This window comes from Sander lucioperca, chromosome 1 (genome assembly GCF_008315115.2).
Source record: "Sander lucioperca isolate FBNREF2018 chromosome 1, SLUC_FBN_1.2, whole genome shotgun sequence".
NCBI lineage: Eukaryota > Metazoa > Chordata > Actinopteri > Perciformes > Percidae > Sander > Sander lucioperca.
The window spans coordinates 18,972,792-18,996,462 of NC_050173.1; the positions used below are offsets into that span (position 1 = coordinate 18,972,792).

General features: G+C 42.8%; 1 protein-coding gene across 3 annotated transcripts in view; it reads left to right on the top strand.

Annotated features, from left to right (window-relative positions):
• The first annotated feature begins 2,699 nt into the window (after positions 1–2,699).
• zfhx4 (zinc finger homeobox 4) overlaps positions 2,700–23,671 on the top strand; it is an 86,359-nt gene continuing 65,387 nt past the window's right edge. The window contains exon 1 of one of the 3 annotated variants that reach the window (XM_035999836.1): positions 2,700–2,795. The gene's annotated coding sequence lies outside the window, so the exon portion shown is untranslated. Of the gene's footprint in view, positions 2,796–6,323; positions 6,724–7,940; positions 8,062–23,671 lie in introns of those variants that run through there. The other 2 variants (XM_031301322.2, XM_035999839.1) reach the window with 2 other exon arrangements.

Sequence of the window (23,671 nt, forward strand, 5' to 3'; positions counted from 1 at the left end):
TGACATGTTCAAGCTCCTGGCTTGTCATGAAGACAAGCACTCTAATAAGCCGTGTGACAACATACAGTGGAGCAGTCTTACTTTCATGAGGCCATTAAATATCAGGCCTTCTGTTATATTTCAAATTATATTCTTAATACTTTAATTTACTTTAACTTACATTTTATTGTAATAATTTAGATTAACACACTGTGTAGGCTACAATCGTATTTTATTCTATTATTATTGTAGCCTATCATTTTATTTTATTATTGTTATAATTTATTCCCCGCAATTTGGCTTTTTTTTGTTTAATAAATATATAAACGATGTAATCAATGCTGCATATTTAATTTACTTTTTCATTTATTCCTGCTGTATACTTCTCAATATTTTAATATGCAAATTGTAGGTAAATTCTACTAATGAGTGTCATTCAAGTTATTTCGATCAGCATTTCTTGATGCTTTCAAATTATTTTCTTTTCTTTGATACGGAGCACACAGGTGCTATTGTTCCCATCAACGGGAGCTTTACAGGTCTATAAGTATATGTGGATCTGAGTGATAATCAATAGAATTTGGCGTTGAAAGGGGCTGGAGGCGGCTGGATGTGTGTTGTGTGTTGGGGCATCACGAGGAGGCCGTTTTTGGGGGGCTTTTTATTCCTCTGTCCATATATGGAGGACACTCACTGGACGCGTGTCTATTAAAGAGGGATCAACAATGAAAAAGATCGGAGGACCAAAGGGCCAAGTGGGAGGAGGGCAGCAGGGCGAGGTGAGACTGAATGGAAACAGCAGTGGTGTGTGAGAGGACGCACATGGGGAGCGGGGAGGGTGTGTGTCTGTGTGTTTGTGTGTGTGTGTGTGTGTGTGTGTGTGTGTGTGTGTGTGTTTCTGAGTGTGTGTGTGCGTGCACTGTTTCCTCTCGCGAGCGACCGAAATGCGGGCGACGACGTCTGCTAAGTCACTCTTCTCCTCCTCTCTTGTTTCTGTTCTTCTTCTGCTCCTCCTTCTTGCTTGCCACAACACTTGTTCTTCTTCAGGAGTAATATCACGGCGGCCCCTGCCCCGCCTGCATCTGGGTAAAGACTTTACAGTCAGGGGCCATCGATTGCGCTTATCAAATAAACCGAGTGGCACCAGCGGCTGCACGGACCCACCACCCTGCACCTCCACCCCATCCACCTTCCCCTGTCTCCTAATCTCAAGTCCCCCACCCCCTAATTCCACCCCACCTCTTCCCCTGCTCGAGAGACCTAGCAGCTGTGGTCCCATGTAAATTTTACATGATTGGCACCTCCTTATTTTACCCCCTTACCCCCCTCCACCTGTCACCATTCCCCTGTTTCTTACCCCTTCATATCATGTTGCATATTAATGCGCAGTTTATGCAATAGCTCATCTGACAGTGCGCACCGGCTATCATGTCCATGCCTTTCCCTGGTAATTTGCATACCTGATTATAGTGCCTGAAGTGCTTGATTGTTGCTCGGGTAGGTTATGTGATGCTGAAATGTGATATTTGGTGTGGAGACAGGGGGGTGGGTTGGGGGCGCTGAAACGGTTCCCCTTGACCCTTGAAATGCAACGTAATCCCGTGTGGCCCCCTTTGATTAGGGCATTTTTCTGTCTAATTGTTGTCATCAGGACTTGTACTATCATTGTGCATCTGGAAACACTTTGCCATCTAAGTCAGTGGTTCTCAAAAGTGGGGTTCAAGAATCCCCAAAGGTCCGCGAAGGCCATGCAGTGGGTCCCCCGAAGAATCGTTTAATTTCACTGTGATTTCATTAACCTGGAATTATGCCAATTAGAGAACATATGTCTGAACAAATGTTTCACTTGTATCACCATTAGCGCCACACTGCAGCAGGTTTACAATGCAATTCTAAATCAATAACACACAAAAAAACATATTGGGAATCCCAGGGACAGAAACCAATTAAATGGGGACCTTTGGCATAAGGTGTGTCCGTTTGGGGGTCCTTGACATGAAAATGTTGGCGAACCCCTGATCTAAGTGACTGAGGCAAAGGGCTGCATTGACACTCTTTGTTTCTTTTTTCTTTGCTTTTTCCCTCTCTCTCTCTCTCTCTCTCTCTCTCTCTCTCTCTCTCTCTCTCTCTCTCCCCCCCTTTAAAAGGGAGCGGAAGAGTGGGCTGATACCGGTCTCATGTTGCCTATGGATTTTCGTTTATATAATCGATTGAAATGTCCCAATACATTGATTTCGGGTTCAGTGTTTTACAAACAAGCGTTTATGGGTCTCGATTTTATGTTAGGGGTGATTCCAGTGTGACACCGATGTGCAAAGAAGTCGGAGTTGTTGATTTTTAAATAAATGAAATAAATACAAACAAATAAATATCTATTGTTTCATGTATAAAAAATATAAAAAACTGACTCGGGATGGGGGAAGGCACAAAAGAAGCGAAACAGGGTGAAAAAGACAATATTGTGCTGCCTCTCTCCTTAATCAAATAAAGTGGTGTTAAAAACACACCAACGCACACGCACACACACACAAAAGCATTTCCTTCCCTCTGAATTTCTCCTTGAATTATATGCCATCACTAGTGTGTGTGATTGCGGAATATTAAATTAAAGTGGGATAAGTCCGCACCGAGGCGGGCTGCGTCCAATCCGCAACTCATTTCCCCTGTTGTAGCACCGCATCACTGCGCTCCTCTCTTTTCAATGACAATGTGCCAAATCTGGGCATTTTGAAAACACTTTCCATATGCTATTATCGGATCGCTACTGAGCAAGAGAAAGACAGAAAAGAAGAAAAACGGAATGTTTTATACCAAAGGTACCGAGAGTCTACATTTTTATTTATCTCCTCTTTAAATGGCTTATTATACTTTATGCTTTTTGGGGGATTTAAAAGAGGTAAGAGGAGGACAATTTGAAGTTTTTATAACGATTGCGTATTTATGGACCGTTGTTGGATGGCTTTAGGGCTGAGTGTGAAAACGTCGAGAGAGTTTATGTTGAATATATATGGGCAAAAACTTCATTTTGTGTCACTGTTTCTACTACGTTTTCCTCTTTTATTGCTAAAGAGACAATTATTTTTGTCAGCAAAGAAGTTGAAGAAACATTTTTCTTTGACATTAATTTCGCTGAAATCCCAGAAATAATTCTGCCTTTTTGATTTCTTTGCAATTAATTGATTTTGCAACTCTGCGCCTCAATTTAACAAATATGGACACTTGCAAGACAGTGACTTTACATTGCGAGGATTTCTGTGTGGCACATTTTTCTTTTATTGTGGTGAAAATACAGTTTTGTTTACTGCACATATTTTGAAAGAAATATTTTTTTAAGTGCATTTTTATTTGGCTTAATTATTCTGAAGTGAGAGGCACCATCTTATGTTTGTGTCATGCATTGAAAGAGTTACACTTAACTTGTTATTGTCTGTTTCGTGGGCCTTTGTAAAGCTTGTTTGTGCATTTGTTTACTGGACGAGAGTTGGCCAGTGGGTCACTGTGGCAGGGTGCGGGTCAGAGCTGTGGGCTTTTGCGTGTTTTTGTGTGTCCTGGGGAGGCAGAGGGGTCAGCCATTCAACCCCATGGGGGCGCCGACGCATAGGACAAACAAGGTGGAAGTCTGTATGCATATCTAGAAACCATTGACCGTTTGTAGTAGGCATCAGGACGGGCTATACTTGACTTAATCATTATATTAAAAATTATAACAGATACAAATCTAACGTAACATCAATTCAGGTTTTCAGTTTCACTCCAGAGAATATATCGATGGAGCAACAATGGTTCCATCCCATGGCATCTCTCAGTGTGTCAAGCCTTTAAGGTAATATCTCCGGAAGCTTCAAAGTTATTGATCCACTGAAGTGGCATACGATCACTATGAGTGTTCAATGCTGCCTTTCATATGTCAGTAGATGCATTAGAAAATAAAACACAAAGGCAATAATGTTTGATAAACACACTATAATTAAACGAGTTCAATTTCAGTCATATTGGTCTATGTTTCTAGTGATGTACCTAAGTCATTTCTTTGAAATTGATTTGCTTTAGAACACACAAATAGCCTACTCGCGCGCACACGCAGACACACACACACACACACACACACACACACACACACACACACACACACACACACACACACACACACACACAAGCAGGCACACAAACACCAGACGGAGTTTACAGATAAAAATCTATAATTAATTGAGGATGCTGCTGATATGGAAATGGGGCGAAATATTAGTTAACGCGGTCTTTTGTCAAGCGGTCCTCCGGAGAAAGAGCATCGTCTGCAGGGAGAGGGAGGGTGGAGACCGGGGGGATTTACAGAATGCAGGAGGTTAAGAGATAAGCGGGAGCCTATATCAGTTCTCTAAATCCGCTTTATACTTTCTCTTTTTCTCATTGAAAACAAACAAAATGAAAACGCAACTCCGTTAAATATGTCAACAGCGCGCACACATTTTATTATAGAAAGTGGGTAATAAGTACATCCTTTCACAGAAACGGAGATGCTCGAATAAAAAAAGAAAAAAAACACGGCGGTTTATGTGTACAAAAGTCCTCCGTTTAGGTGTATAAAGTCGAAAGAGAAATAGGTCCACTCCATACAGCTTTATGAAGCTCGACGCACGGCCCCGGTGGACTTTTTGCGCGACCGCTGCAGCAGCGGCTTGACTCGACTCTCCAAGCCGTCTGTGAGCGACGCCTCCCAAGGCTGACAGGCTAGAAAGCCCCCCTGGAGGACAGGCAGGCAGCTGCAGCGGTAGCGGCAGCAGCAGGAGCGTTGGATCCGGGTGAAAAGTGACGCCTCTGTTCCTCACCTCGACCCACCCACCCCCTTTGTCAGAGACCTCTCTAAACCCAGAATAACCAGCCTCGAGTCGGGTCGGGTCGGGATCGAATCTCTTGGCTTCTTAAGGATCCAGTTGGTATGGGTGCTGTCCAGTCAATGTGGCTGCAAAGTACACCTCGTAGTTCACTTGCCAGCAGCAGCCTTATCATCACATCCCAATCCCCGGCTCATGCAGTTCAATTCACCCCCAGCTTCGATTTTTTCCATGAAGGCGTACAAGATCTCTTGATTTTCTCCCCGATTCAGACTGTGTAAAGTCTTCCTCTTGCCCAAAAGCTACTATTAAGAAACCGGGGGGGAAACACACAGTAAACGGTTTGCATTCAAAGGATATAGGGCCAACAGACCAATGCACTTTGTAAGGACACTAAATGTAAACGCCAGTGAATGGAGCTTTTAATAGAGAGGGGGATTTTTTTGTGACCCTGTATTTGATTTTGCAATTTTGGTTCTATTGAACCCACACGTGGCCTCAGCGGTCCCAAAAGGGCAGTGATGGCTTTCCAACATGTGTTGGATTACTGTGATGCACTGTAGCTTTGATTTTTATGCTTGAACGTTTATATGTGCCATATATGCAACAAATAAGATATAGTATCCTCATTCCGAGAAAAAAAAACGACTATATTATTAGAGAATACAATAAAGAGCCCAAACGGTCCATCCATGTGCAGCGTAAATTACTCACATGTGTGTGCATAAATTATGTTACCTATAAAATGTATTCTACACTATGTGCAGGCCCGTTTTGATGCGCGACACAGTACAGTTGTGTGGCATTCTCTCCCTCGGGTGGGTTTTTCTGTCTGTTTTTATGCACATTAGTGATTTTAAAAAAAAAGTGTTGTTCACAAGGTCCATCTCTTTCATTTTCATTCAATTGCTCCAAACCTCATAGTCACACAAGTATTTTTATATTCTCTGAACATTTCTCGGACTGTTCACTCTGGGCATCTTAGAAAAACTAATTCACATGTAGTGTCATAATCAATAAAATCAAGGTGATGTAATACAACAGATCAGCATCATTGGTAGAACAAAACACTAATCTTGTGTTTGTTAGAGCATTCTGCACTTCAGTACAGAAATATCCATCTGCAAAACAATTCTTTTTTTTTTTTTTTTATAGGAAACGATGACTTCTAAGTACTTGTAAGTAATTCTGGGTCCAGTCTTTTTGGTGTGCAGGAAGCGGTTGTCCATTGTTCTACATGTTATTTGGCCCTTAGAGAGAAACCCTACAAAAGGATTTTTCTGCGGGCATGGACCTATGTGGCCGCCAGGGCTCCGTGTGCGCGTCATTTGCAATGAGGAGACTGTTGATCAACTCACTAATTACACTTCTCTCCTCTCTCTCTCTCTCCCTCCCTATCCGTCTCTCTTTTGCTCCCTCCCTCTCTCTCTCTCTCTCTCTCTCTCTCTCTCTCTCTCTCTCTCTCTCTCTCTCATTCGCCCTCTCTCTCTCTGTCTCTCTACCCATTCCCAGAGTGCATATCGGGAAATAGACACACAAAGACATGCGCACTCAACTTAATCAGCCATTTTTTTAAACAGGGCTAAAACGATAATAATTAGCAGAATAAAGACATATCGGATTTTCATTTCCTTTCCTCCGTTTCCCGACCCCCGTCCACAAGAGAAACTGCGAGGCAGCCCGTCGACACGTCGTTTCACCGCCACCGGAACCAAAATAAGGGATAGCTCTCTAAACGCTTGACATTTGTGGTTTTACCCCCTTTTCCCAATATAAAGTTGGAGGATTATTGTAATTTCCCCTGTTTTTCCACGTTTTGATTGTTCAATTACGCAAGCCGCTGGATGTGACTGTTTTATAAACCCAAGAGCAAAGAGAGAAGCGGAGGTGACGGCTTTGGAGGGGGAAGAAAGTAAGTTTTTTTTTCCTTTCCACCTCTCCCTTTAACTTTTATTGAGTAGTTTGGGGTGTGTGTTAAATTTAGGGGTCGGGTATCGATTATCTATCTCGCTGGTGGATCTTTGACATCGGGGCTGTTTGGATAACAGGTGCTGGGTGTTTTTAGTCCAGAATAAAGGCGGATATCGTGATGTTAGTGCAACTCCGGCGCTTTGGCTAAAATAAAACAAGCGACTGACAGGGTCGCAGGCGTTCTTACGCATGTGTCCGTGCAATTACAGTAGGATATCACGTCCAAACATGCCTTTTGCTAAGATTGTACTGGTGTTATGGAGATTGTGTGGTGGACAGATACACTGAATACTCCACGTTAGATATAGCGAGGCGAGACGAGCGTTTCTCCCCTTTTGTGGCTTTGCGGATGTGGTGTTGCCTTTCCAGGAGTCCGATCCCTCGGACATGTCCGCTTTGAGCTTGTTTCTACTCGAGGGCTCCGGCTTGATGTTTCCCCCCACTTCCCGATTCCTTATTCCAGTCCCCAATCATCAGATATTTAATTTGAAGAGGTAATTCGGATGCACCGCAGCGCTCAATGCCAGTTTTTAACCCATCGGGTTTCATGCACCTTCCAGGCATTCAAAGCCAAATTGACGAAGTCTCTCGACACGATCCCCTTTCGCGAACAAGTAGGCTATATCTATAAAAAAGTCGAAGTGATACCTTTATTAAGTGATCGATACAAAAGCAACGTGCATTTGCCTATCATATTCCGTACATCTTTACCTGCTGCGCTCAAAAAGTAGTCTCACTTTACCGAGGCGTGGGTGGCTGCGTCGCCCAGGAGGGAGAGCGATCGTTGGGCAACTGATAGCACGGCGAGTCCCTTTAGAGCCAGCCAACTCCTGGGACTCCTGTTTTTCTTTACCACCGGCATTTGAAACATCAGAATGTATCCAAAAGTCATAATCTATTGTTATTTATTGATGTTAACACTATTTAATTTCCGGCGTTCATTCATAGTCTGCAAGTTCCATTTCCACCCTCGGTCCCTATCCGCGTCGGTGGGTTTATCATTTCCTTATGTAAATTGTCCCTCTCTTAATTCCCAAAGATGCGGGTTTCAACATCTTCTTTAAGTTGCCGATTGGTGTTGTTTTGTGTCTGTTTAGAGGAGACAGAGCACAGAGGTAGGGGTTCTCAGGTATTTTTGCACCCCGATGGCTATTTTTTTTAGGTAGGTAGATAGACTTGGCTTGGATTGGGACACGACAGTGACAGGGGGGACATCGATCGCACGGGAGGAAAAAAAACAAAACATCAGGGCCAAGGGGCCAGTCAGTCTCCAACCCGGGTATGTAATGGTGTAGTGAGTGTGTGTGCGTGGAGAGACTGTATACGATCCAAATGAACGGTGTTCAGGACCTTTTTTTCAGCACTGTCTCTATTTATTCACGGCTTTTCTGGCTTTTTTAAAATATGGATTTCAGAACGCATTTATCCCCGGAAACATAGGATTTTAAAGCAGTTTTTATACTTTTAAATGTGTTTGTATTACACACTGTGCACAGGTTTTTTTTTACATACAGTGTGCCTACTTTTTAATCAAAATACGGGGTTTTCTGTAGAATCTCAAACAGCAAATACGACCGTTATCACTGCTTTAATTATCAGAATTAATGAATTGTATTATTAATAATAATAATAATTATTGTTATTATTAATATTATATAAGCTGATATGTACATTTTAAACCTAAATTCAATAAAATAAAAACGTTATTGCTTTTCTATCAATTAAATGTTAACTTAAATCAGATACATTTTATAGATTGTTAAACGAGCACTGATGCTTTTTGGACAGGATGGATCTTCTCTCTCGTCAGACGATTTAATTGCATCTGCACACCATCCTTCATTTCATTACAAAAATGCAGCTTAGGCCTAATAATAAAAAAAAAATTAAAAAAGTGAAATTATGAGAGGAGATGATCCTGTCTAATTGCAGCGAATTTCATCAGTTAATGATGGTATTGTCTCACTCTATAATAACAGAATCTGTTATTTTCTTGTCTTGCAAATTAGATAGTTTTTGAGGTTTATGTTTGCAGAAGCCCAGGCCCCTTGTGTTTTTGTTTTTCTGTGCGTGCTGTCTTAGTGTTATCAAAGGCTGGGTGTGTATATCTCTGCATGTTAGTTAAGCAGCTTGTAACGTTCATTTTACCCGTGGCAGTAGAGGGGAGGGACACAAAAACATATAGTGTGAGCGATGGGATGACAGCCCTGGGAGGACAATAGCTGTTGGCTTGAAAATGCTTCTTGATTATTAAAAGCTAATGCATTTTCAGCATTGCAGCCTTCATTAAGGGTGCGGATGGAAGGAGGGGGGGGCGAGAGGGATGAGAGGGTACTAGGAGGAGGAGAGAGAGGGAGACGGGCTGAGTCTGTCGTATAACTCCTGGGCCCAAGACACATGCAGCTAGAAGATTGGCTCGGGCCTCTCCTAGGGGTCGACAATGTGTCATTTCCACCCGGCTAGATTGCCCTCTGCCTATCTGATATTAATGTGCAAATCAATATTTCAGGGATTAAATTTCCCTTCTTCATTTTTTATGGTTTCTACCTCAATAAGTCTCCCGTCTAATAGAGGAGGCTGGATGATTTAGAAGCCTTTGCTGCAGAAAGAGAGAGGGAGAGAGAGAAAGAAATAGAGAGGAGCTTTGCAACAAGGCTATCGCTGCATTTTAATGTTCTTCTTCGTGGATCCCCCATAGGCCCTTAGTAAGGAGGGCTATATCGCCGCTTTACAGTGTAAAGACAGCCAATTTGGCTAAAAGGGCAGAAAGGGAAAATATGAGTCCGGTTGAATACTTAAGACGCTGTGGTAATCCGAGTAGCAGGTATTAGTGAAGGGGAGCTTCCCCCCCTCAAAGACACACACACACACACACACACACACACACACACACACACACACACACAGAGCTACATCCAAACCTGCATTACGAGACGTCATGCTTCAGTGAACAGTATAACAATATTTTTTTCTTCTTCTTCTCTTTCTCCTCTTTTTGCCTTTTTTTGCATAGAAGCCCATCGACATCCATTGGAGAGATTTACTCTCCTGTGTAATAACATCTGGCTGATGTGTGCGATAGAAATGAATCACTCTGACACAATGACCTGTGTATGATTATTGGGAAAGGGAGGAGCGTATTACCATAGTCATAATGCTGCATCTTATTGAGAGTCAACTAAATGAGCTTGGACCCTTTGACTCCCCATAGACATTCATTAAGGGACAGTGCACACAGAGGCGTCTGTCAGGTGTGTGTCTGTGCATGTGTGTTTATTTAATCCTCCTTCCTGTACCATCTGGTGTGTGTGTGTGTGTGCATGCGTGTATACGTGCGTGTCCAGCAGCAGCACAGTGTGAATTTCCCCACACTCAGACCCACAATTCCCCCCTCCATTCAGCCGTTGCAGCAGAGCAGAGTAGACTATTTTAACATACCCTTGATAGGGAGAGTGTCAGCGAGTGAAAACACGAAAAGAGAGGGAGAAAGAGACAGAGGAAGAGGCACAAAAGAGCTCTAATTGTAGCACGACCGCTTGGCTTCCTCCCTGATTCACGGCCATTACGATGTGAAAAGCACAACCGCCTGTCCTCCATTATCAAAACGGCAGGCCTACACTCACTATACACATCCATACACGCATACTCACTGGGGGGAATCATGTAGATTTTTTGTCTCTAACTATGGCTTAAATAACTGCTATCATTCTGGTCACCACTGTTTAGGAGATTCAATATTGAACGTATCCAGCATTCTCCTCACACAAATGGTGTGGGGTTGAATTTACAAAGTAAAAGTAAAAATTCTCAATTTTAAGGTTTCCAAGCTGGATCATCATATTTGACTGTGATGGGCTAAGTTGTCTTTTTAAAATTATCTCTCTTTTACACTTCTTCCTTAGGATTTTAAAAGACTAAGTGTTTTATGCAACATGTATTATGCAACTGTTCAAAGCATGTAGTTTTTGATGCAAAGAGCTATCTCACAGCTGAATATTTAGATAGATCAAGTTGTGATATTCTCTTGGTTATGTAGTGTGTGTGTGTGTGTGTGTGTGTGTGTGTGTGTGTGTGTGTGTGTGCGTGCGTGCGTGTGTGAGGGGTGACGGTCTGCAGTAGTAGTGTGTCAACGCCTCCTGGCTCTGCGAGGCCTGTAGGGGGAGAAGCTAAGAAGTCCGCAACAGCTCAGCATTATGTCTCAAAGAGGGGGGGCTTTTTTTGTCAGCCCTGGGGCACCACCGCTAACACACACTTTCTCTCTATCACACACACTGAGCAAGAGGCGGAGGAGGGTTAAAGACTTGGAACGAGATCAAGCCCCTCCGTAGCTCCCAGGGAGGGTACTTGTGAATATTCGAGTTTTAGTGTAATTAGCACTTAATTATATTAACATATGCAAATTGTCAGGCGGAGAGCTTGTACCGCCGGTGGGTATCGGCTGAGATACAAGTGACTCTATTGTACCACCACGGCAGAAAAAAAGAATAATGGGTGTGTGTAAGGCAACCAGCCAGCAGCCAGCCAGCCAGCCAGCCAGCCCCCCATGCTAGCACATAACCAGCTAGCTCATTTAAGTCCCTGGCTGGCTGCTTTGCCAAATTTCATTAGTCGCCATGACGACCTGGCTAATTGTGCTGACTAATGTCCCCTGATCTGTCGTCAGTCAGGATGGGTGTGCATCCCCCCCCCCACAAAAAAAAAAAAAAAAAAAAAAAACATGAGCGCGATAGAGAGAGAGAGAGAGGCCCGAATGTCCAGATTAATCCAGCACACAATGACTCCTATTTACACATGTTCCGCTTGTACGAGCATTTGCATATTCAAAAATACTCTGCCATCCTTCCTTGTCTGCTCAGTGTGTGTTTGCATGTGCACTCGTGCATTGGAAAGGTTGTGCGCATGTGGCAGCAATGTGTCGGACGGGACAACAGCAGTTCAGCTGTGTGTTGTGTGTGTTAGTCTGTGTGTGTCACATGTGTAACACACTGCTGTCTGTGAAGCGAGACTGGGACTGTGAGTCTGGTATGGCCCTGTGTAGGGACATAGCTGAATTTGTTTTTGATTATTATACAAGACTGATATTCTGGCAAAGAAAAGCTTGGGCCTAAATAACAGGGACAAAAAGTTCTGCCTTTTAAAAATGTTCAGCCCGTCTTTTCATTCCAACCAAATATCTAATTACAACACATCTTTATAGCTACCCCCAACCAAGCAGCAGGACTTTCTTTTTTAAGGGGGAGGGTTGACAAACATTTAATTTTCTGTGCTTCCCGCTAGCCAAAGGTGGATAGAGATTGGGCCTAGTTGGTGCTACTAGTACTTGCATGCTAATCCTGTTTTTTGACAGGAATGTAAACTGATATAATTGCTTTTCAGAGGCAGGAACGGCGGTTTATACAAGTGTGAAAGCACGGGAAAGGGGATTAGCATTATTTTGCATAATGCTGGGCAGGCGCTGAATGGGGCATTGAACGCTTGACTGGGTGACAGAGATGAAAGAGAGATGAAATGCTCTACCCCTCTTCTCTCTATCCCTCCCTCTCTCCCCTCCAGTCCTCTGTCTCTGGCCGCTGTGGCCGGTAGAGGACTGTGTTTGCTGGAGAGGACCCCGGAAACACCAGGCTGGTGTTTTGGGCTGTTTGTTCGGATGCCAGCAGATAGATGTGAGGCAATATGTATGATAATAGAGTAACTGTGGTAAACTCCTAGCTTCCTAAGCCTCCATGTATATACTAAACTGCACCCCTAAAGCACTGGAGTGTGCAATTATGTAGTGGATGGATGTGGCTCAGGTAGCATTTACATGGACGGAAGGGAGCGGCTTTCATGGATCAAATCAAACTACACTGTTCTTACATTTTCCTCTATTGTGATGTTTGCTAAGGATTTGGTCGGATATTGTCTGGGTAGAGGGAACAGTGGAATTGCGAGGCAGGTGTGTTTTTTTATGAATGCCTGTGTTTGTGTGAGCTCTGCTGGTAGAGGTAGGCGGAGGGCACAAGGGTGGTGACGCAGCTTAAAATTGCCACCGTGACTTCAATATGACCCGACTCGAATTTGTGAGTAATTTATGATCAACCGTCATCATTGATATTGCATCTGGCGTATGGAAATGATCCAGGGTCGAGGGAGGGGCACGAGGTTGGGTAGTGGAGAACATGAACGCCACAAAGGCCGGTGTGGCCTGTTTTTGTTGTCTCTCATTGGACAGGATCCTCTTTCTTTGACCTTTTGCACGCCTTCCCTCGCCTTTCATATGTTAATGCTGGCCAGACCCGAGGAGGAAACGTGCTGGAGCTGAGTGGAGGAGGACAAAGACTCCCTCTCTCTTTCTCTGCCTCCTTTCCACGCTATATCTCCTCTTTTCTTGCCTCTTCCCCTCTCAACAACTTGACAGACTTTGCCATGAAAGGAAGTGAGTGCTTAGCGGATGGGAAAGGTGGGGATGGTGTTCTCGCTGTAACTTGCACCACCTGTGAGGATCAAGTGCGCTGCAGCGATCCTTGGTTTTATGTATGTGGAGTGTTTTGAGTGGCCCTTGTAGCGTGTATTGCAGTTCGGTAATCGTTTGTGCCGTGCCACCGGTAGTGTTATAGTTCAGTCGGTTGAGAAGTGATTTGTTGCTTTTTCGAGTGAAGCTAGTTGAGTTGTCATACAGGGTCTATATTTCTCCCTGTCTCTCTTAGCTCTGCCAGCTCTATACTTACAACCAGTAAAGTACTGTCTCTGGCGGGGTAAAAGGATACTAATATAGTTACTACAACCCTCCCCTAACATAATACTCCAGTGCACCACTGTTGAGCATGACGTGGTTTCGGGGCTCTGTTATGGGAAGGGGGCATGTTATCTGTAGGAAATGTAATTTTTGTCCTCATTGAAATCGTTCATTATTGAGCGCGGTTATCTAAATGTTTTTGTTGCTGTTGGTCCTGCGCCAGTCAGGATTGCGTTACTCTCTCTCTTTCTCTCTCTCTCTCTCTCTCTCTCTCTCTCTCTCTCTCTCTCTCCCTTTCTCTCATGTCTCTGTCTGTCTCTCTCCCATCTCGCCAGGCCTTCATCAGTCTCTTAAGGGAAAATAGAAAGGGGGATTTTTCTCTTCCCTCTGTGCTCCGTCCTGTTCTCAGGCTCTCCTGCCTATTTTGCATCAGCCATCTCATACAGGATATTAGCCATGGAAAAACATGGGTCTGGGTATTTCATTTAGAATAATATGTTTATTCTTTTCATTTCAAAGTGGAAGGGGGGGGGGATTTCGTAGGGTGGGGAAAGAACAATCGGAGCCGTGTGTTCGAGACTGTTTCTGTTTGATCTGAGGTCCTGTGGGCCCTGGGGGTGGCTAATATTCTCAGGTTTAGGTCAAATAAAATAGGCTGTTGAAAAAATGAGGCCTCTCTCTTTCTCTCGTATTGTCTCACTGATTTGCTTTCTCTGTGGATCTCTGTTGGTGTCTCTGTCTGATGTTCTCTGTTGCTTTCTGTCTCGTCTTTCATTTGCATCTCTGGATGTTCTTTCTTTCCTGTGGCATGGCAGTCAGCTACGGAGGAGCACAAACAGTGATTGGGCTATTCGAATGCAAAGAGAAACTCCCTTCTCACAGACATTTCTAACCTTTTACTTTATTGTACATAATATAACTATACTTATTTTATTTCTGTAAATCGGTGTACACTTGATGCTGCACTTCACTTTCCGACTGAGACATTGCTTGTCGTCTATACTCCTTAATGCAGTCACTATGAAGGACACTTGTTCACCCCTTCACGTCCATGGGAGTGCCTTTAGATATTCAACACAAAGCATTCAGCAAGCTTTTGTTTTTAGGAAGGTTTGTCCCTCTTGTACTTACCAACAAATAATGTACAGTACAAAAGGTCATATGCCACATTTTTAGCGATTGCTCTCAGAAGTATTTTCAATTGCTTTACAAGCTGGCAAGGTAAAAACAAAACCAGAAAAGAAAATATGCTACTACCTCGTCCAAAGAGAAGTTAAAAAGAGACAAGCTCTGAATTAAGACGGAAGTAGATGAATGACTAAGTTTCTCCAGGTTTGAGAAAAGATACACCACAATAGCACAAGACGTCTCATGACAAATGATACATTCTCCCTCCTCGTTGGCCAAAGACAAAGGCGGGGATTGAAGAGGCAGAGAGCCCAGTCACAGGACAAATGCACATTAATAGACAAGAAAAACTGGAGAAATAAGGACAGAGTAATACTGTATATGAGTGGAAATAAAAATAAAAATCTGTATATATGAGATAATGATAGGATATTATGTGAATTAAATCAACCTTAGTTTCTCTTTGGTTCAGTTATATGTGTGTCAGCATGTGCACGTGCCCGTGTATGCATGTATTTCTCATATGCAACATGATTGGCATGTGGTATTCCTGAAGGCAATAACATGTAGATATCAAGGCCATTGGCAGGGCTCGTCAGGGAATAAGTGACTAATTAATTATGCATGACTTGTGGGCTTAAACAAACAGTGTAATGAGAGATGAGACCAATTTACCAACGAATTTAGCCCTAGTTGCATGGAGACCTTCTCAGTTATTCTATTAATAATAATAGCAATAATAATAATTATTATTATTTGACTCTGTTAACAGCATGGAAACTTTAATACAATTTCAATTTTTTTTTCCTAAATGCCCACCCACATGGCCACACTATAATATGAATTCTTCTCTAGACCATTTTGTAACTACAGGGATAGATGAAAAGTATTAAAAGAATCAGATTTTCCTTTTCCAATGTACAGTAGGTCTCAGTCTGATCTAATACAGGCAAGCAAGCATGTGTCTCCACAACTCCCCCGAGAAGACTCCAGCCAAAACTATCTCTCTCAAACCCTGCCTCTTTTTTTCTGGCTTGAAACCAGCCATAGAATAATCTTAAATTATTTGCTTTTAAAAAGAGAAAAAAAATAAGACTCCTTTTTTTTCTGTGACAGTAAAGAAGAAGAGCAGAGCAGTCGCAGGAATGTTCTTGTATATGAAATTGTAGGTATTAACAGGGCCGGTTTTGTCAGCGGTTTTACTGATGTATCAGCTCTCTGCCCCTAGACTAAATAAAGAGGGGAGTTTTGCGGTGTTTCATCCCAGTTTAGATGAGCAGATATAGGAAGGCTTTGGAGGAATTGTTAAAAAAGCAAAGTATGGCTGAATAATGGACCTCTTCCTTAACACAATACCCTAAACAAGTGTCAAGATGTGGTGATGGATGGTCCGGTGTTCTTTTTGGCTTGTCAGAGACGCTCATCCTTTTTGTAATATTGTAAAAGTAGCAGGAGAGATTCTATTAAAACACCAGAACACAGTGATTGCTTGCCCTGTTCAGTATATATGTCTAATTAAAAAAAATAAGATACATACTATCCATTTGAATGTGCCTTAGCTTTGCCATAAGCATAATCTGTGCATGTTTGAGAGAGCAAAAAAACAAAAAAAAGGAGAGATATTGTTGACTGTGGTCTTCAGCTGCCTGTCATTGACCTCCACGCTCCCCTGGTTGTCACATTAAGGGCAATGCAACACACATACACGCACAAACAGAGAAAATAGAGAAAGACAGCCAAAGAAAGAGATCTTTATTTTATGTTGATTATTTAACAGGAAGTACACAGACACAGTGAGACATTTTTCGGTCTTACATGTTAGATTTCAATATGTTATTGTGTCACTTATATCTAATAGCGGTTATTTCCTGAAGCGAACGGCGGGGTAATGGGTCCATTTAATCTCGGTTCCCTCTCAGCGGGCTGGCCCTGGATTTGCGTGACATGGTGTTTATTTGATAAAGGAATATTATGGTGCTAATCTAAAACCACGCTAATTACATCTGACAGTTGTTTGTTTGTAGTGAAATCCAATTAAAATGTACACTTTTCAACTCAATTGCTCATCCTCCCCCCCCTCTCCATTCTCTTTCTTCCCTCCCACGGTAACCAGAAAAAGAGCCTATGATGGCATAAATAACAACTGTGCTTTCCTTGTGGTTTTTGTGAGAAGAGGGCAAACTCACAACAGCTGTCAGAAAAAGGGGGTTTGTTTAAAAAGCAAATGGCTTTGGTCTAAAGTTCATTTGGAGACCTCTCTAATTAAATAGAGAGCCAAAAGCTTAAGTTAATTAGTAATTCCCTGGGTCCAGAAATTAGACCTGTCACGAGTATTCGAGCTCTTGGAAAGCTAAAAGGTATGTGTGCATTTTTGTTTTGTGTGTTTTTTTTCCCCCACAAAATCACTTATGCGTGCTCCCACCTATGTATACAAGTGTGCCTAAATGTGTGTTCATCTGTGCTTTATTCTTATGCAAGGCGCGCACATTTTTCCTGTTGAAAATGCTCAAGACATTAATAGTCTTTTTGTGGCGTGTCAGAGAAGTGCTTCGGAGATGTTTAAGTGAGGGGCACATAGCTTGTGGCGTCAGTCAGGATACCTGCCCTATGATTATGTTTATGAAGATAATAACAGGGCTAGGGTCCCGCCGAGTACCGTCTTTAGAAAACAGTGTGGGGGTTTGAACTTTAAACTTTATTGTTACCCCTGGAAAAGAACTGCAAGTTTCGGTCGCCATGTCAGAGAAATGTCTGTACAATTAGCAAGGTGTCTCAGTGTCCTGTATACGCAACTGTTAAATGGAAAAACAGATGTTCTCTTCTCCTCTGTGCTACTCTCTTGTATTTGACAGTGTTACTGGACAGATAAGCACAGGTAAAGCAAACATAAATCAGCTGACTTTAACACAATGGCAAGAGAGAATGTCCTTGCCTGTTTAGACCACAATAGAGTAATAACTGGCATTTGAGACAGCCAGCAACCACACTGCTGTGGTGCAATGCATTAAAGAATATGTACTTTCCTCTCATAGCTGTTCTGCTGGCATGTTCCTTGGTCACTTGATACAGATAGACATCTTTCACCAAATAGGGCAACATTTGTGACTTTTTTTTTCCTGTCCTAAAAAGGAATGCATGTTAGGCAACAAGTAGCCAGAGTTGCTGCATTAGTTTGTAATAATAGGTTCCAAAATATCAGCAGGACTTACTGTTCTTGCAAAATTGATTTCAGTGCTGGAAAAGTACTTCATGCTTTTAATTTCTAACTGCTGTGCCTGTGATGAGTATTTTAAGAATACATCATACTACTTTTGAGGCTTAGAATAAGCTACACATACAAGTTGTTTTACAAGTGTCGCTTGTTATCATAGCTTAAAATAAGCAGAGAATCGGAGGCTCATGGTAGTTGATACAGTATAACCAGCCGTTTATATTTGCCAGGTGGATGTGAAATGCCTGCGTCAGAGACTGCTCTCTGTGTCTGTCTGTGAGTGTGTGCTATCCTTGACTGACGTGGACAATGTTTGCCTAACCTCTTCTGCGCTGCACTACCACGGCCTTGTCAATTTAAGTGTGTGTGTGTGTGTGTGTGTGTGTGTGAGAAAGAGAGTCCAGCAATGGTAGCTTTCATTTTTCATGATCCCAGCAGTATTTTTTTCTAAACAGACCTGCTGAGAGGCAGAGTGAGAGAAAGAGAGGGGTCTGAATCAACACAAATGAGTGATATTTGTTATTTTCTTCCTGTGGTGATGTATAATTGTGTGCATCTACACACTCCAATAGAAAACACACTTTTTTAGAGACCAGATTTTTTTTAGTCTTTGTATTAAGCAGGATTATCAATTTCTCTTGGCAAATAATCCCACCCTGCCACCCTCTTCGATTTGCTATGGCATTGCAAAGAGTAAGTGTGTGTCTGTGTGTGCATGGTCTCATGCTTTTGCCTCATCCAAAGGATAAGGCTGTGATTTATGTAACAGCTAAGCCCTTTCATATTGTGTATGTTGTACCTTACACGAGCATGATGAGCAGGCTAGATTAATATTTATTTAGCACAGGCAAATCAAGGATTACGCAGTCATCATTTTAGCACTAATCCATGTCTCTGGTGAGATGCAGAGACAAAGAGAGGCAGATTACTAAACACATAATGCCACAAAACCACAATTAGTTGGTGACTTGCTTTCCTCAACTGTGCAGAAGTAGAGATGGATAGTAGGTGTACAATCATGTGTGCGCACACCTCTCCCTGACTTTTAACTCCTCTTTCTCACCCTCCTCTCTTCAAAAGAATCCCTCATTGAAATTTAGCGGTGGTTTGTCTGATTCACCCATCTGACGTAAATGTGTCTCATGATCTTTCCACTGTCCGAACACACACACACACACACACACACACACACACACACACACACATCCAAGAGCAATGAATACTTCTTTCTTAGCTCCAACCACGTGGGAGAGGGACAGTTTGCTTATACTCTGTGAGTCTTTGGGTGTGTGTGTATGTGTGTGTTACGAGTTACTTGGGAGTCTGTAAATAAAATTACATTCTTTGCTAATTGAGTTAAACTGCTTTGCTGGAGATGTGGCAAAAAAAGATGAAAGCCCCCTGTGTATGTTTTGTGTTTGCATGTTGTGAGTCTGCGTGTGTGTGTGAATTTGAGTGTGTATGGTGGTAATCTAGTTAGCTCTTAGCACTCTGAGGTGGTAACCAACAGGGATGTTGTGTGTGTGTGTATCACTGTTAGCTAGTTCTGTCATCAAGCTTCAGTGTATGCAAAGTGTCAAATGTAGCCTTGCAAAACATAATCAAGAGCTTGAGTTGGAAACAAAAAAAGTAGGGTGTGAGTGCATTTGTCTGTGAGCGTGTTGTCTGTAGGGGGGTACCCCTCACATGGGGAGTAACAACAAGGAACAGCAAAGACGCCAAAAAGAGCATTGGAGAGCTGTTGCAGTGTAGTGAGGGGTGATTTGGGAGGGCAGAGGGGGGGGTCCAAACCAGATGTGAGGGCGATTGAGAGAAAATGAAAAGAAGAGAGATAAATAAAAAGAATGGACAGACAAGTCGTGCTGCGATAGAGAAAGACAGGGAGAAGCACAGAGAGAGAGAATGGCATCCTCAGTTCCCCTTTGCCCTCCTTCCTCTCTCTCACCCGGCCATTGAATGTTAATGGCTTTTCTGCCTCAACCCCCCACCCCCCTCAACATGCACACACATGTACACACACACACACACACACACACACACACACCAAGACACTCCCCCCCCCCCAATCCCTCCCCATGGACACTGGTGCTTTGTTTGTGGCAGTGCTTCTATTCTTTCAAACTTAATTACCTTCTTGCCTTTTGTGGCGTCAGGGGCTGGAAGTTTTGCTCTGTGGCAGTGGAGGTCGTCACACATTCTTTGGCGGTGCATTCCCTTAATCTGGGGGGTGGAGGTGGAGGGGGTAAAGAGAGCGAGGGGAAGAGTCTAGAGAGTGGAGCTTCTACCAGCATGCGCTTCTAAGGTGGTTATAGTACACCCCTGTGCATGTGTATGCACGCGTGCACAGTCATAATAGTCAGGGCATAGGCTGCCCTTTGTTTGTGCGGTTCATTTCCAATCAACCCTAATTAACTAGAGAGTGTTTCCAGATTGCCGGCAAAAGAAAAATCCCGACTTTTTTTCACTCCCCTCGGTCTTTGCTGTTTTGAGTTCGAGGAAGGGGAGTATAAAAAAAATGGAGGCATTAACTATGTAGATTGGCTTTGCCTTTGATGCTGGAAAAAAATCTTTAGCAAGAGCAGTAAGTGGTGACTGCGACCCAGCAGTGTCTGACTGTTTATTTTCATGTTTCAGTTTGAATTTAGTTTGAAATATTGCCTCCTCAACGACTTGTGCATATATTTAGACTGGACTGTGTAAACCCAAAGTCAATTTGTAAAAATGTTAAAGCCAGTCAAAGTTGTCTTTAATCCATTAAACTTTGCCTCCATAAAACTGTACAAGCAGCAGATAAAGACTGACATTAACCTAGGATACACATTATAATGAAAAACTGCTTAACAGAAATAAATTGAACTGGGCTCTAAACTCAATAGGATGTCCTAGAGTCTTTGAGGTGGTTGCCTCTAAGCAGTGACTGGAGGACATGACAGATGTTTTCACCTGATCCTGGTTGAAGTTAGGATAGGGGCTGGTGTAATCTGATCCTAAATCAGATTTTGGCACCCATCCGTGGCTTGAGTGATATGATTCTCTTGTTGCTCTGAGAAGGAAGAAAAGACAAACATGGGTTCGCTATTTGTTCTCACCTGGTCAACAGGTTTGTTTTTGCATACTTGACTATTTTTTGTGTCCTATGACGCTCTCATCTCACATGTTGCCGATTATATCCAAGGTCACCCAGATATGTTTTTCTCTAACAATGAACTATCAGGTAAGGACCTGAGGGCAGTTGGGTGTATGTTACCTGAGCAACCAATGAGACCAATTTACTTGTCATCAACCTGAGGGATAGAAACTGCATACCTACTCTAGCAAAAGAAAAAAGGCCACTTCCGTCCTTTACATTTCTCCTCATTATCCTGGTTCCCCCTCCTGCTCTAAAACTTTCTCTCCATTCTTTTTCCTCCTTTCACATTCCGAGATCATTGCTCATGTAGGCATCATTTTGAATTTTGATTTGCTAAAAGGCTTCTTTTTTTTTTTTGCGGGGTAAGTAATTTGTCGAACAAGATTCCTGTGCTAAATGGAGTGGGGCTTGCTTTAGGTGTCTGGGCCGCGCCTTGCAATAATGATAAGGTGTCTTTTGGTAATGAAGGCCTTTGCTCACAAGAGAGACATAGGGAAGAGGACAGGCGGACAGAAAAGGGTGTGGGGGGGCATCGGGGAAATCTACTGCATCTAGGGTCTAATATTACACCTTCAGGCAACAAACAAGGGCTGCATGAAAACCCTTTGTGAGATTAAGAACTTGGTCACGCAAAAGCCCTCCCCCTCTCATCCTTTTGCAATTTTCTCCCTCTGTCCTTCCTTTTAAGACTTTAAACAGAGAGCATTAGGCCCTCGTCTGTGATTGTGTGCATGTGTGCATATGTGTTTGTGCACGCATGCTTCAGTGCTCTTTGATGGCAGCCCAAGCTCCTCTTGCATTGTGAGGAAGGAGATAATTCCCCTCCTCCTTCATCCACTTCGTTTTTCATCCCTCCATTTCTGCATGGCAACAAATAAACAGGTCTAATTAGACCAGAGTAGGTCTATTCATGGCACTGACAGTGGGAGATGGATGCAGGGGCTTTCACAGTGCCCTTCGCCTTTGTCTTTGGCTAACACTCGGTGACATTTTGATAGAATATTTGGTGTTAGACTTAGGGGCCACATGCCGAGAGAGGGATGACCTTCTAGGAGACCTTAAGGAATGGACACATAGCCGCAGTCTCACGCTGTCTTCTGACTTTGTTGTTTGACTTTACAAGCTTTCATGGGTCACCTTAAAGATTCAGTCTGGATTTACTTTCACCAGTTATTAGCTGTGCTCACATATGTATCTAAACATTTTGACAAGCAGAGGGTGAACAATTTTTTTTCTTTTAGACCACATCCCAAAGCACAGATCTGCCTAATTCCAGTGTTTACAGATCTTATAAATATTCGCAGCGGTATTAACAGCGCTGTCTGCCCTTGCATTAAGATATCGGACAGTTAGTGATGAAGAATTTGAACCTAACAGATCCCCGTGTAAACAAAGAAGGCAGTGTGGCGACACTGAAATTACAGGTTTGGCATTTAACAGGCTGCTTCTCTGGCTAATGCCTGATAGTCTGACAGGAGGACAAAAGCAGGAGGAGACCCTGACTTTACCAAGAGCTCAGTATCTCAGGTCTGCACTGTGGACATGTGTTGAAACACTTTATGTATTATCAGCACATTTATTACAACTTTAACAAGCTTCTAATTGACACGGGACCTTTGTGGTAGCTTTTGTAAGATACAGGATCCAACTTCTATCTAAACCGGAAGTGCTTGAATATCCCGAGTCAGAGAGACAAGAGAAAAGTTGGGGGAAAAAAGAAAAAAAAGAAGAAATCCCCTGCTTTAGACTGCCTCTCTGTCTCTCAGGGAACTACTGAAAAGCAGATGGAGGGATAGAGGAGAGAGGAGGGGAGGGGGGAGAAAAACAATAGGCCAAAGAGTCTTTTAGGCCCTTTTCTTCCATCAGAACTAGCAGTGTCCAAACCAGGCATTCCTGCGCTATTATTTGCCTCTTACTGGATCTGATCTGCCACTTTAATTACCTTAGTGTATGTGTGTGTGTTTGTGTGAGCTTGTGTCCGTGTGCATGCGTGTGAAAGCAAGGGGACATGCTTAATTAAAAAACAGAGGTATAGGAGCGGATCAGGCCATAGCTTTTGTTCTTCTGTTAAAACTGTTTCTGCAGTGTGGAAAAACCTGGGCTTCACTGTTAGTTTCTCCCTCTCTCTCTCTCTATGTATCTGTCTATCTATCTCTCTCTTTCAATTGAAAATAGTCTGGTTGGTTAGCAGAGCGAAATAAGCCAGTGGGGAGAGAGAGAGAGAGAGAGAGAGAGCCAGAGAGAAAGGTTTCTTAGCTAGCAGTAACATTATCTGCCTTAAAAGAAACACGAGTGGGCACTACTGCTGTGAAGGTGCGAATCCTGGGGAATGGAGCAAAACAAGAGGAAGCAAGGCAGATAACCTTTGCATCTATTTATTCTTGAAACAAAATGTCAGGTAATCAGCTTTTATAGAGATGATTACAGGTTATTGTATCGATTGGTGCAAGTCTAAAGATTTTCGGCATCCTAAGTGTTGCTTTCAGCTCAGAAAGGTAGAAGAGGAAAATATATTCACTTGATAGCGACACCAGACATCTAATCACTTCTCTGTCCAACTATGCTAAATGAACTCATGCTGAATGGATCAGAATGTCTTCAAACTCTTGCACATAGGCCGCACTGCACCACGTTGCTCTTTCATAAGAGAGGATGGGCTAAGTTACGAGCTTACCAGTCATCTGGTCTTCTGAAAGCAGAATACA